Source organism: Chiroxiphia lanceolata, chromosome 7, assembly GCF_009829145.1.
Source record: "Chiroxiphia lanceolata isolate bChiLan1 chromosome 7, bChiLan1.pri, whole genome shotgun sequence".
NCBI lineage: Eukaryota > Metazoa > Chordata > Aves > Passeriformes > Pipridae > Chiroxiphia > Chiroxiphia lanceolata.
This window is the reverse complement of record NC_045643.1, coordinates 28,080,779-28,091,116: the sequence shown is the minus strand read 5'-3', so window position 1 is coordinate 28,091,116 and position 10,338 is coordinate 28,080,779. Positions and strand designations below refer to the sequence as shown.

General features: G+C 48.7%; 1 protein-coding gene across 2 annotated transcripts in view; it reads left to right on the top strand.

Moving 5' to 3' along the window:
• Positions 1 to 958: 958 nt before the first annotated feature.
• LOC116789147 overlaps positions 959 to 10,338 on the top strand; it is a 55,896-nt gene continuing 46,516 nt past the window's right edge. The window contains exon 1 of one of the 2 annotated variants that reach the window (XM_032692566.1): positions 959 to 1,286. The gene's annotated coding sequence lies outside the window, so the exon portion shown is untranslated. The remainder of the gene's footprint in view (positions 1,287 to 10,338) is intronic. The other variant, XM_032692568.1, reaches the window with a different exon arrangement.

Here is a 10,338-nt window from a genome sequence, read left to right as displayed (position 1 = left end):
CTTGAGCATATATTGTTTCTGTCTTTTCCTCTCTCAGATGAGGCTTACTGTTGCATTTGTAATTTAAGAGCCTTCAGTGGAGGATGCTGTGAGACAAGTGCCACTGAAATCCCATTCTACTAAACTGAATTGGGAGTTTGACAGGCCCTGGAAAGAAAAAATATTTGTATAATCAGATGTTGAGCACACAGACAGAGCTCAAGGTTGCCATGCTATTTATTTCTCTCCACATTCAACTTTTCTCTGCAAAATTTAGTTCTTCTCTAATTACATCCTCAAACAGAAGCAATGTTATTACCTGTGCTGGATCTCTTAAGAAAACTTAGGAATACAAGCTATTCTGATCTCCTTTTAACATTTCTCACCAATACAGAACCTGCCTGTTCAGAATGAGATGAACACACACACACATACAAGTCGGGTAACAAGACCCAAATAGAGTGAGCTGGGCCTCACTCTAGCATTACACAATAGAGCCAGTGAACTGCAGCGCTTAATCCTAGAAACAATCAAAGCAACCATTAATTTGCTGAGTCCTTACTGACCGAAAGGTAAGAGGCGTTCAAGCTGTTGCTGTTATCCGTAAAATGAATGGTCAATTAAAATAGTTGCAAATGCAGGATACAACTCATTCCTATGCCCAGGAACAGGGATAAATGCAGAGCAGCTCCCCTGTTTCCTGCGAGACTGCCCGTCACGTGTAAGAGCCTGTGGAGGCTGATGCAGGAAGATAGTCAGGAAAGTCACCAGAGCCGTGCGCGCTGTAGGACAAAAGAACGCGCGATCTGTGACCGGAGATAGGGACTCCCGAGGTGGCCAGTCTAAAGGAAAGCTACTGGACATGGAAAATGAGGGATCCCAAGCACTGTAAGAAGAAGCCGGGGGCTCACCCAAGCCCGGCTCGGCACTGCCCGGCACGCTGGGGAAGGAGGGGCGCAGGGCTGGGGAGAAGGGCGGGCGCCCAGAGCCGAGCGCCCTAAAGCCGAGCCTGCGGGGCCGCCTCCTCCCGGCACCGCCTCCCGGCACCGCGGGGACCCCCAGCCCTGTCCCCTCAGCACTGCCCGTCGCCGACACCCGGGGACCCCCGCTCGGTCCCCTCAGCCCCCTCACGGGGCGGGGCCCGGGCCGGTGCCTCTCCCGAGCCGCGCCCGCCGTTGCCGTGGCGACGGGCTAAGCGGGGCCTGGGCGCGGAGGGGCCGGGCCGGAGCCGACCCGCGGCTCGGCGCTGCCGGGGCGGGCATGCACAACAAAGGCGGCGGGCGACGCGTCCCGGGCGGGCTCCGCAGGTAGGTGGGTGCGGGCGGCGGGCGGGCAGGTCCCTCTCGGCAGCCGCTCTCGCAGGACGTGTCCCCATCGCCGCTCTGTGAGGGGAGAGCGACCGGGGGGCGAGCTCCATCCACCGCCCCGGCCCCGCCGCACCTTGCGGGCGCGGGGCTGCAACAAAGGCAAATGGCTGCGGTGCGGGAGGGCTGCGGGGCCGGCGGGGGCTTCCTACCCCCCGCCCGGGGCGGCTCACGGGGGCTTTGTGGTTTATCTGCGTGCTGGGTCTCGTTCCCCGGGTCCGGCGGGGCCGCTCGTGTCGCACCGGCAGCTCCGCGCCCAGCGCGGGCAGCGGGAGCGGGGGGACACAGGCGCTTCTCGAACCCTTCCACCCTCCCCCGGCTGACACCTGCTCGTTTGGGGGGTCCCGCACGCTCCCCCCGCAGTCCTCGCTCCTCGCCGGCAGCGGCGGCTTCGCCGGCTCAGGCGCGGCCCGAGCGCTGGGTCCGGGCGAGCCCGAGCGCTTTTCCCGCGTCCTAAAACTGCACCCGCAGGCACAGACAGCTTTGCAACCGGCAGGATAGAGCCTTTGAGGTGCCTGGGGCTTTTTTGCTGTGCAAGGTGGGGTATCGTGTGCTGGGCACGGTACTAGCCTGAGTTCAGTCGCTGTAAGGGGTGGCTGGGCAGCACCAAGCTCTTTACATCTGCAGGGTCCGAGTGAGTCATTTCTTAATTCGTTTCCATGTGATTCATAACGTTTTCAACTCCAAGATATATTTTTCCGAATTCATAATAGGTTTTGATACCTGAGGTGTTAGGAAGGGCATCTGTTTGAATTTATAGAGGTAGAAGTTTTACAGCATTATCGAAAACAGAATTCCCTGGAGGGAAATCTATAAAACCTACTCCTACCATTTTCATTTACACTGCAGCAAAGCAGCACTGGGCGCATCTACACTTTTGCCTTCCCTCATTTCCCAGTCATTGTGGCACTGAAAAGCATTTTAAACAACTCGGTGTTGTTTGTTGGTATTATAGTAAGGCCTGAGGGCTTGGTAATGGTTTTTTTCACTCTCAAAATGCTTCACAGACATCAATTAAGACTGGGAGCACTGGTGCAAGTCAGGAAGGTTTTATTGATCCCATTTTACAGATGACGGAGCAGATCAGAGACCTAGAAAGATTTAAGTCAAATCCAGAACCTAAGGCATCATCTCACAGATCCTCTGTTTAAGGTACTCTTCTCCACCTCCTTTAATAAAATTCTCTCCTAATTTCACTGGCTGCTCCAAGAGCTGTTTTGGGCACTGTCAGGCCACATATGCTCTGGGATTTTGAGATACTGCTCTTGCAGATTGCTGAAAATTATATGCCTTTAGTGCCATACTGTTGAGAAGAATGGTTTCTGATTAAAATAGGTTTCTCTTCTTTGGTTTGTATTTGGTAGAACCCAAGAGCTCCATCATGGACAAAGTTGCATTGGGCAAGGCATTGTGCAGCCAGACAGCAAAGCACAGAGCTGATGAGCCGAATACAGAAAGCCTGGGTATTGGCTGTGATTTCTTTGATAGCCTCTGATGGTCTCTCCTCACTAACACTCTTGAAAGGGTATATTTCCAAAAGCAAAATAAGTGGTTCCTATTGTGAGTGGGACTGTGAAGACTCCTGATCCTAGCCTGTTAGCTTGTTTTTGAGTCTGTCCACTTGCTTTCAGGGCTCAGACAGGAGATGGGCTGTGTTTAAGATCTGGTTCACATCCTTAGGCATCGCTTATGTTGATCTCCTTTAAGGCCTTTAACCAGAGAACCCCAGCTGCAGTCTCAGATTTAAGGCTTGCCCCTGTGCGTAGAGCACTGCACAAGACAACAACATTAGCTCCAAAGCATTTATAAAGTTTTAAGCTTCTTAAACTTCATCTGTGTAAGAAAAGCTTACTGCAGACTAGGTGATGATATATAGCCCCTGGTAGTCACAGAGGAAAGGAGTAGATTGAATGCTTTTATGGCTTTTCTGAGTTTAATATCCACTTGGTGCTTGCTGAGTCTGATTTAGCTAATGATGTGTTTGGGAAATCCTGGTTTCTGAATATTTAAATTTCAAGAAGATCAAGTTCCACTTTTATTACACCCCAACCTCAGACACCTTGATGCTGCAGGTGCAAGAGGCATTGTTGATTACTGGCAGGCAAAATATGGTATCACAGTTTATTTCCTTTCCAGTGTTTCAGAGGACAGTTCTTTTAGAGAGACAGCAAGTGTAGCTGCAGGGCCTCCATGGCTGGGCATCAGCCAATTACTGTCATATCAGATTAGCTCTATGGCACATCAGCACTCATTTATGTTAATGCAAATGCAACATGACTGTTCCATAGTATTGATGGAATTATTGTGTTTACAGCCATAAAACCTGACTAATTGAAAGGGAGGTTCTGATTACAAAACCATGGACTTCCAAGGTGATTCCTGCTATAGCTTCTGAATGGACCAGTTTGGAAATATGAAGAATAAATCAACTGCTAAAAGACATAATCCAGTTTTTATTTTCCACTGATGCAGTTATCCTTTTGGCAAGCTCTAGGGGAAAAAACCCCTAAAAAAACAAACAGGAAGAACTTAATAGGTTTTTTTCCCACCTTACCATGATCCTGATGCAATACAGCCCATGCTGTTGTAGCTGCTTCCTGGCCCACGAGAAAAGCTCTAACCTACCTGTGCCCTGCAGAAATCCAGCCCTTGAAACCAGTAGATTTCCTCAGCTGCCACTGCAGTGCAGGAGCACATTCTCCTTGTCCAGAGCAGCTTGGCAGCAGCAGCCGTGGGTGTTTGTGAGATGAGGAGGCATCACACGCAGCACTCCATAGCCAGGATTGGAAACTGTCCACAGTTTGATGACTTTCCTGCTCCCATGTCACCCACTGACATTCAAAGGATACGCCCATTTGTCTCTGGGAATAAGCTAGGCACCTCTAGCCAAGAAACCTCAAGTTCTGCAGTCCCTGCTTCATAATTATCCCAGCCTCAGCTTCCATCTGCCTAGCAGTTAGCAGCAGCCCTAACAGCTGGTTCCTGGCAGCCATTATCGCCTTCCAGCACGGGAACAGCTTTAGCTCTGAGTCTTGGGAGGATGGACGTGGCTGGCAGGATCAGTGATATTAGGAAAAATAACAGAAGAGGTAGAAAACTGGTGCATGGGCACAGAGAGGGAAGGTAGACTGAGAACATATGTGACAAGGAGGGAAAAATGAAGTGACAGGTGGGAGGCCCTGCAAATCCTGAGATTTTGTGGGAGTCACAGATGAGGTGGGATGTGGAGGGAGGCAGGGAGCTTTGCAGCTTGTAGGAACGGGGTGAGGGATCTCCTCTGCTGCTGGGGATGGATTGCATTACTGCTGCCAGCCTGCAGCCCATTGCCCAGGCTTCAGAGCTGTTCAGCCAGCCCAAGCAATGTGCAGGGCCATGCAGCATTTGTTATTTTCCAAACATCCTACTGTAAATTACAGCAACAAAGGGTGAGTACTCCAGGAACAGCCCGGGAGTGTTGGGGTCAGTAGCCTTGTCCACAGTGCCATCCCTGCTAGGGGAGGGCTCTGGGAAAACCCGTGGCACCACAGCAGGCGCCAGCATCAGTTATATGAGGAGGAGCGATTTGCTGCTCAAGGACAGCAAGGACAGTGGAAAGTCTGTGATTTCAGGAATTGGTTATGGAAAGCTGGGACCCTCAGGCTGAGGTAATAAGAATAGCTGGAGAATTAGGCAATTCCCATATTCATGAGCTGACAGACTGCAGTCCCTTTGCCAAGGCTGCGTTAAATACACTGAGGGGCAAAGGAGTTTTCTGGCTTTGCTAACAGCTGCTTCAAGGTGAAGCACAAGGGGAAAATGGAAAAAAAATCTCCACTGTTTGCTGATCTTCATTTTGCCTTGAAACATCTCAGGGCCTGGAACAACTCGAGGCCCTCTGCAGACCTTTGGAACCTGTGTTTGAGACAGTTTCCTCGCATTCTAGAAATAACCTGATCAGGAATTAAACAGTACTTGTCCTAAGGATTTCTCTCCAGGAAGTAATGAAAGGTCCTAAAGCTTTTGAAGTCCTTCTCCATCTCCTGTCCTAGATGGGAAGTCAAGGAGCAGCAGTTATTTTTTTCTTATAAAGAAAAAAACATGGCTTTGTGTTTTTAGCCAGAGAGAGTGTCTACGCCCTTGTCTTCTCCGCTGCTGAAGTGCTTAAATATACGTGTAAGCAAAAATCCATTTTTCCTTTGGGATATGAAGCTTCAGCAGATGGTAGTGGGAGTTTACAAGCTTGGTTCTTTGTCAGTGCTTGCAGAAGCAGCCTGACACTGCAGTAGCTGTGGATGCAGCGCTAGAGCTGCTCCAGTCAGACACTGTGCAGCCCATCTTGTGGCTTCCCCGGCGTCTGGGAGCAGTGCTGGCAGTACCCCGTCAGAAGTAATTTGTTTACCACACAGCAATCTGACTGTTTCTGTAGGCATGTTTAGGAAGCCAGTTAGCAACTGAAAGATGACAGTGGCTTTGACCACAAGCAAGTGGTTCACAAGACTCAGAGTACACACAGCTTAACTTTTTATGCAGGGTTCTTCCCCCAGGAAAAAGGGAAATAAAGACCCTCAGACACTGAGCAGAGGCAGCTCCATTCAGACCTAGCACAGAAGTGTACACATTAGTTTCTAGTGTCACAGCCCACTGGAGCTGCTGTGACAGATTTAACTGCTGGCTTTGTAGCTTATTGCAAGGACAGCTTGCCTACCTAATTCCCTCTAATCAAGCCCTTGCTTATCTTGAGGATCTTTACATCTTGTGCATCTTGCTCAATAAACTCTGCGGACAGGTCTAGAGGCAAAGCAGTGGTTTAGAGTTTGGCTGAAGCAGAATTAACACCAGCCGTGGCTGGTACTGGATTGAAGCTGAGCTCCCTGGACTAACAGCACACTGGTGCCTGGGGGTATCAGTCAGCTCTGTGCTGAAATACTCCTGTCATTCATGGTGGCTTGGCTGATCCTTCCAACCTGCTTCTAGGAGTAGACAGAAGCAACCTCTCTCAAGAGGAGGTCCCTCTTGAAAGACCATTTTTAAAAAAGTACCTTGTAAGAGCCAGGAAGGTAACTGCTTCTCATAAAGGATCGATACAGTTTCACTAGTAATCTGTGCTTTGGTAGTCTAACCTGAAAAAAAACACTCAGGCCTGAACTGAGACCTCTCAATTACAGGAAGATGAGAGCGTTCCCTCAGGAGTCCTGGTTTGTGGTACTTAACTGTTTTGCTCTGATGTGCCCCATTTTTTACCACAGCTGTTGCAACAGCTCTGTTCTCTGTGGACAGTCAGGGCTCAGGTTTCCACAACACAAGATAATCTGTCTGTAAGCCCCAGTGCAGCACTTCTCTTCCTGGTTTAGGGGCTAGATACGGTTTTGGAAATTGGTGCTTTGTGCTTGCAGAAGCCATACCTGCAGTAGGGAGACCTCACAAGTCAGTAGTTCAGCTGAAAGCTCAGTATCATTGAGAACAAACATCAGGCAAAGTCACAGGAGAAAAAAGAAAGAGAAAGAACATCTGTTTTTGAAAGAGTAGGCCATGGAAGCCTTTGTACAGATAAGCAGCCCCTGAGCTGATCAGCTTTTTAAGATTAAGGTGCATAGCTTGCTTGTTTGATCTGCCACTGGAGTCTAGGAACACCTTCCAGCAGGTATAGGAAGAGTTGACATCTCATTCCTGGCTCTGAAAACCAGGTCTACTAACTCCACAGCCAGTCCTGTCTTTCAGTGAGAATCTCCTGATCCTTTCTCCAGATTCTGTCCTTAGCTGGGTGCCATACAGCCACATCCCCAAGGGACGCAGTCACTGCTTGTCTACACAGTGCTGCACTATTTCTGGTCACATGCAGGCAGTAGAGCAATAACCCTGTAATGCTTCTAATTCTGACTCTCAGCACACTCCTCAGGCTTTTCTTCATTACAGCAGTAGCATGAAGTAAATCCATAAAACAGAACTAACCCAGCTAGAAGAAACTGCAGGCACCAGCACAGCCCACAGCCACACGAGCCATCCCCTCTGTGCTTATGACAGTGCAGTGTGCATTACTGTGTAGCTTGGATTTTTTTTTTAATAGAAAGGCTTTTGACCTCCACGGGAAGAAGCTCCCTACTCCCTCTGGCCTGTCCAGAGGGATGAGAGTCAGCAACTTTATTTCCCCATTGCATAAGAGCCATGCTTTTACCTGTATCTCACCTCATATAAAGACTGGGTCAGAGCACAGTCCTTTTTGAGTGAAGTAATATTCAGGTCAAAACTGCAGTTGTGCCTCAAGCTAACACTACATTAAAGAGTAATCCCTTTGAAGAATGTATAAATATTATACAAATCAACTCAAAGTGCTAATAGGAAACACAGATGATACACACACACACACACACACACACATATATATGTATATGATAAGTAGCATATCATTGCAAATTATGTTCCTACCCTACCATAAAGAGAAAAATACTTTCCATTCTTAGGATCTGTGGCTTTCTGGACCAGGAGAGATGTTCTGCTATTTTCAGATAAAAATTAGAGAAATTAAGGAGACTGGCTCATAGATAGGTGCTTATTTAAGGGGCAGACTTCCAGAGTGTCTCTGCTTTCCTTGCTGAATTATTTTGAAAGATGCGAGGACTTATTTTTGGTGAAATGATGAAGCACGTTCTGTGATAATTTGGCTGTGAATATGGGTGCTGAAGACTTGTAAGAATGAGGCTTTTGTGCTGTTCATTGGTGAATCTGAACACAGTTGTGGAGGATATATGTTAGTAAAGTGATTGAACTTTTGAAAGTCATACTGAGGTAAGGCCAGGTCAAGCGAGATGTCCACCTTTGCAGACAGTGAACAACATCATGGTATATCCGGAAATACAACTCTTAGTTCATGGTTCCACCTGCAGGACCACAGTACATCAATTTGTAAAATAGCGTTAACAACCCACTTTGGATTATCTCTGTGGATTACCATAATTACTGTATGGTAAACATGTCCATGTGTAAAAGTCCTCAGCAGCAACGTACGTGTGCAGGCCGGAGTTTGCCACACATGGTGTTTAGTAGCTGCATAATCCTGCTGACACTGGCGTAGCTTCCACAGGTGGAAGCCACACACAGGGTGTGGTCACAGGAGATAAGAGGTTCGTAGAGGTGAAAGCTGGAAAAGCATGCTGACATCTAATCTTTTGCTCCACATGGGCTATAGGACTTCCCTAAATAGATTTGTTCTATCCATTGCCTCTCTCCTTTGATGGCAATTTCCAGCCCCTGAGCCCTGTGAACCCGACTTTGCATTCACATCCCCAGTCCCACTGGCTGTCACCATCGCTTGCCTTGCTGGCTGCCAGTGTGGTGGCTGTGTCCCCACCTCACGCTGATTATTTGGACACATGATAATTATGTGTGGTGATGAGGGATGTGCTTCCTGTGCTTCACGCATTCTCCTTCCACTGAACAAGAATCAGGTGCTGGACTGAGCCAACAGCCCCCCAGCTGTGGGGCAGTGGGGCCTCATGGAGGGACAAGGTACCAAGGTTTAGGCAGCACATGCTGCCTGAAGTTGAATTCCTGCTTTATAGCACAGCTCCAGCTCATAATTAACACAGGGCTGGAGCAGAGCTGTAATAGGAGTGCAAGTGGCTGTAGCTCTGGGGCAGGTGATAGTTGACAGCCCTCCTTCAGCTTCTTCATCAGGGATGTGTGTGGGTCAAAGATAAGGAGTTTATAGAAAATCACAGAAAGATGGGTTAAGAGCCTTATCAGGCAACAGCATAGCAGAGGGTGCTCTGTGGTAGGAAAAGGAGTTTCTGTAGGAACTAAGTGTGTAGTAGAGGTGGCTGTGCTTAGGAGTGGGGAGGAGAGAGGAGTTCCCACATACAAATGCCTGGAGCTTCTGAGATTCAGTGCATCAAGCACCAAAGCAGCAGGCATGCAGCATGACTCCAGATGAAGAACAGCAAGGAGGTGAATGCCTGACTCCTAAATAGGTTCCACTCTTACCCTGCCCTATCCTCTCTGCCCATTTTGCCATTCCTGGTGCTGTTTGAAACACAAACCATCTGGAAAGAGCAATGCCCTTGTATGGTGCCTTTGGCTTCAGGAGAGATCTTCCAGCATTGAATTTGGCCCATGGATTTTAATTACTCTCCACTGTGATAGTAATGGGAGCCAGTGGAATTGTACTGATTTTATTTCCTTTTAATTTGTTATGATGCTCTGGATGCAGATTAACTTTCCCAGGTCGATACATATTATTGATTCATTCTGCCTCGTGATGCAGTAAATGGCTTGAGGAGGTGGCTGATTTCACTGTAGCTTCTCCTGGTACCTCTGTACCCCATGCAATGTCCTCCTCACTCCAGCAGTAGCCAAAATCAGATACCTTTGCTCGCTTCTGAGCAGGTTGTTTACATGCATGTAAATGAGGATAAACTCGAGGCTGTGGTACTGCTTCTCCCTATGCAATAGTCCAGGTCTCCCGGCTTCCTTTCTGTTTGATGCACTGAGTGTGGGAATGGGTTTGTGATCATTGGATGCAGATGATCTCACTTCTGTGCTCGGCACAGGGGATGGTCCTCACTGAGGGGAATTGTCCTGCAAGGAGAGGAGAGCTGCAGTCAGAGTTATCTCCCACCAGTGCTCCTCTGAGCACACACCTCTCCAGGAAGCCTTTCTCAAGGCAGTGGCAGCCTCTTGCCCCTGTCCCCACTTGCCTGCAGAGCATGGATGATCAGCACAGGGTAGTGAAGGGGGAGCAGCAGGAGGAGGAGCAGCAGCGAGACTCTTATCCTCACATTCTCCCTCCCAGTGAGGGAACATGACAGCAAAGCTTGTGTGGGACTACACCCTGCTGAGGGATCCTCCTCCACTTTCTTTGGAGAAAGACCCAGCACTCCTTGATGCAGAGTATTTAAAGTATTTTTTCTTCTGCTTTTACGTCATTGAAGCTGTAATGGGGATGAGGAACTGAGCCTGAGTTCTCTCAGTACAAAGCCCTACCAGAGGCTGAGATTAGGAGGCTGAGACAGTATTATAAGAG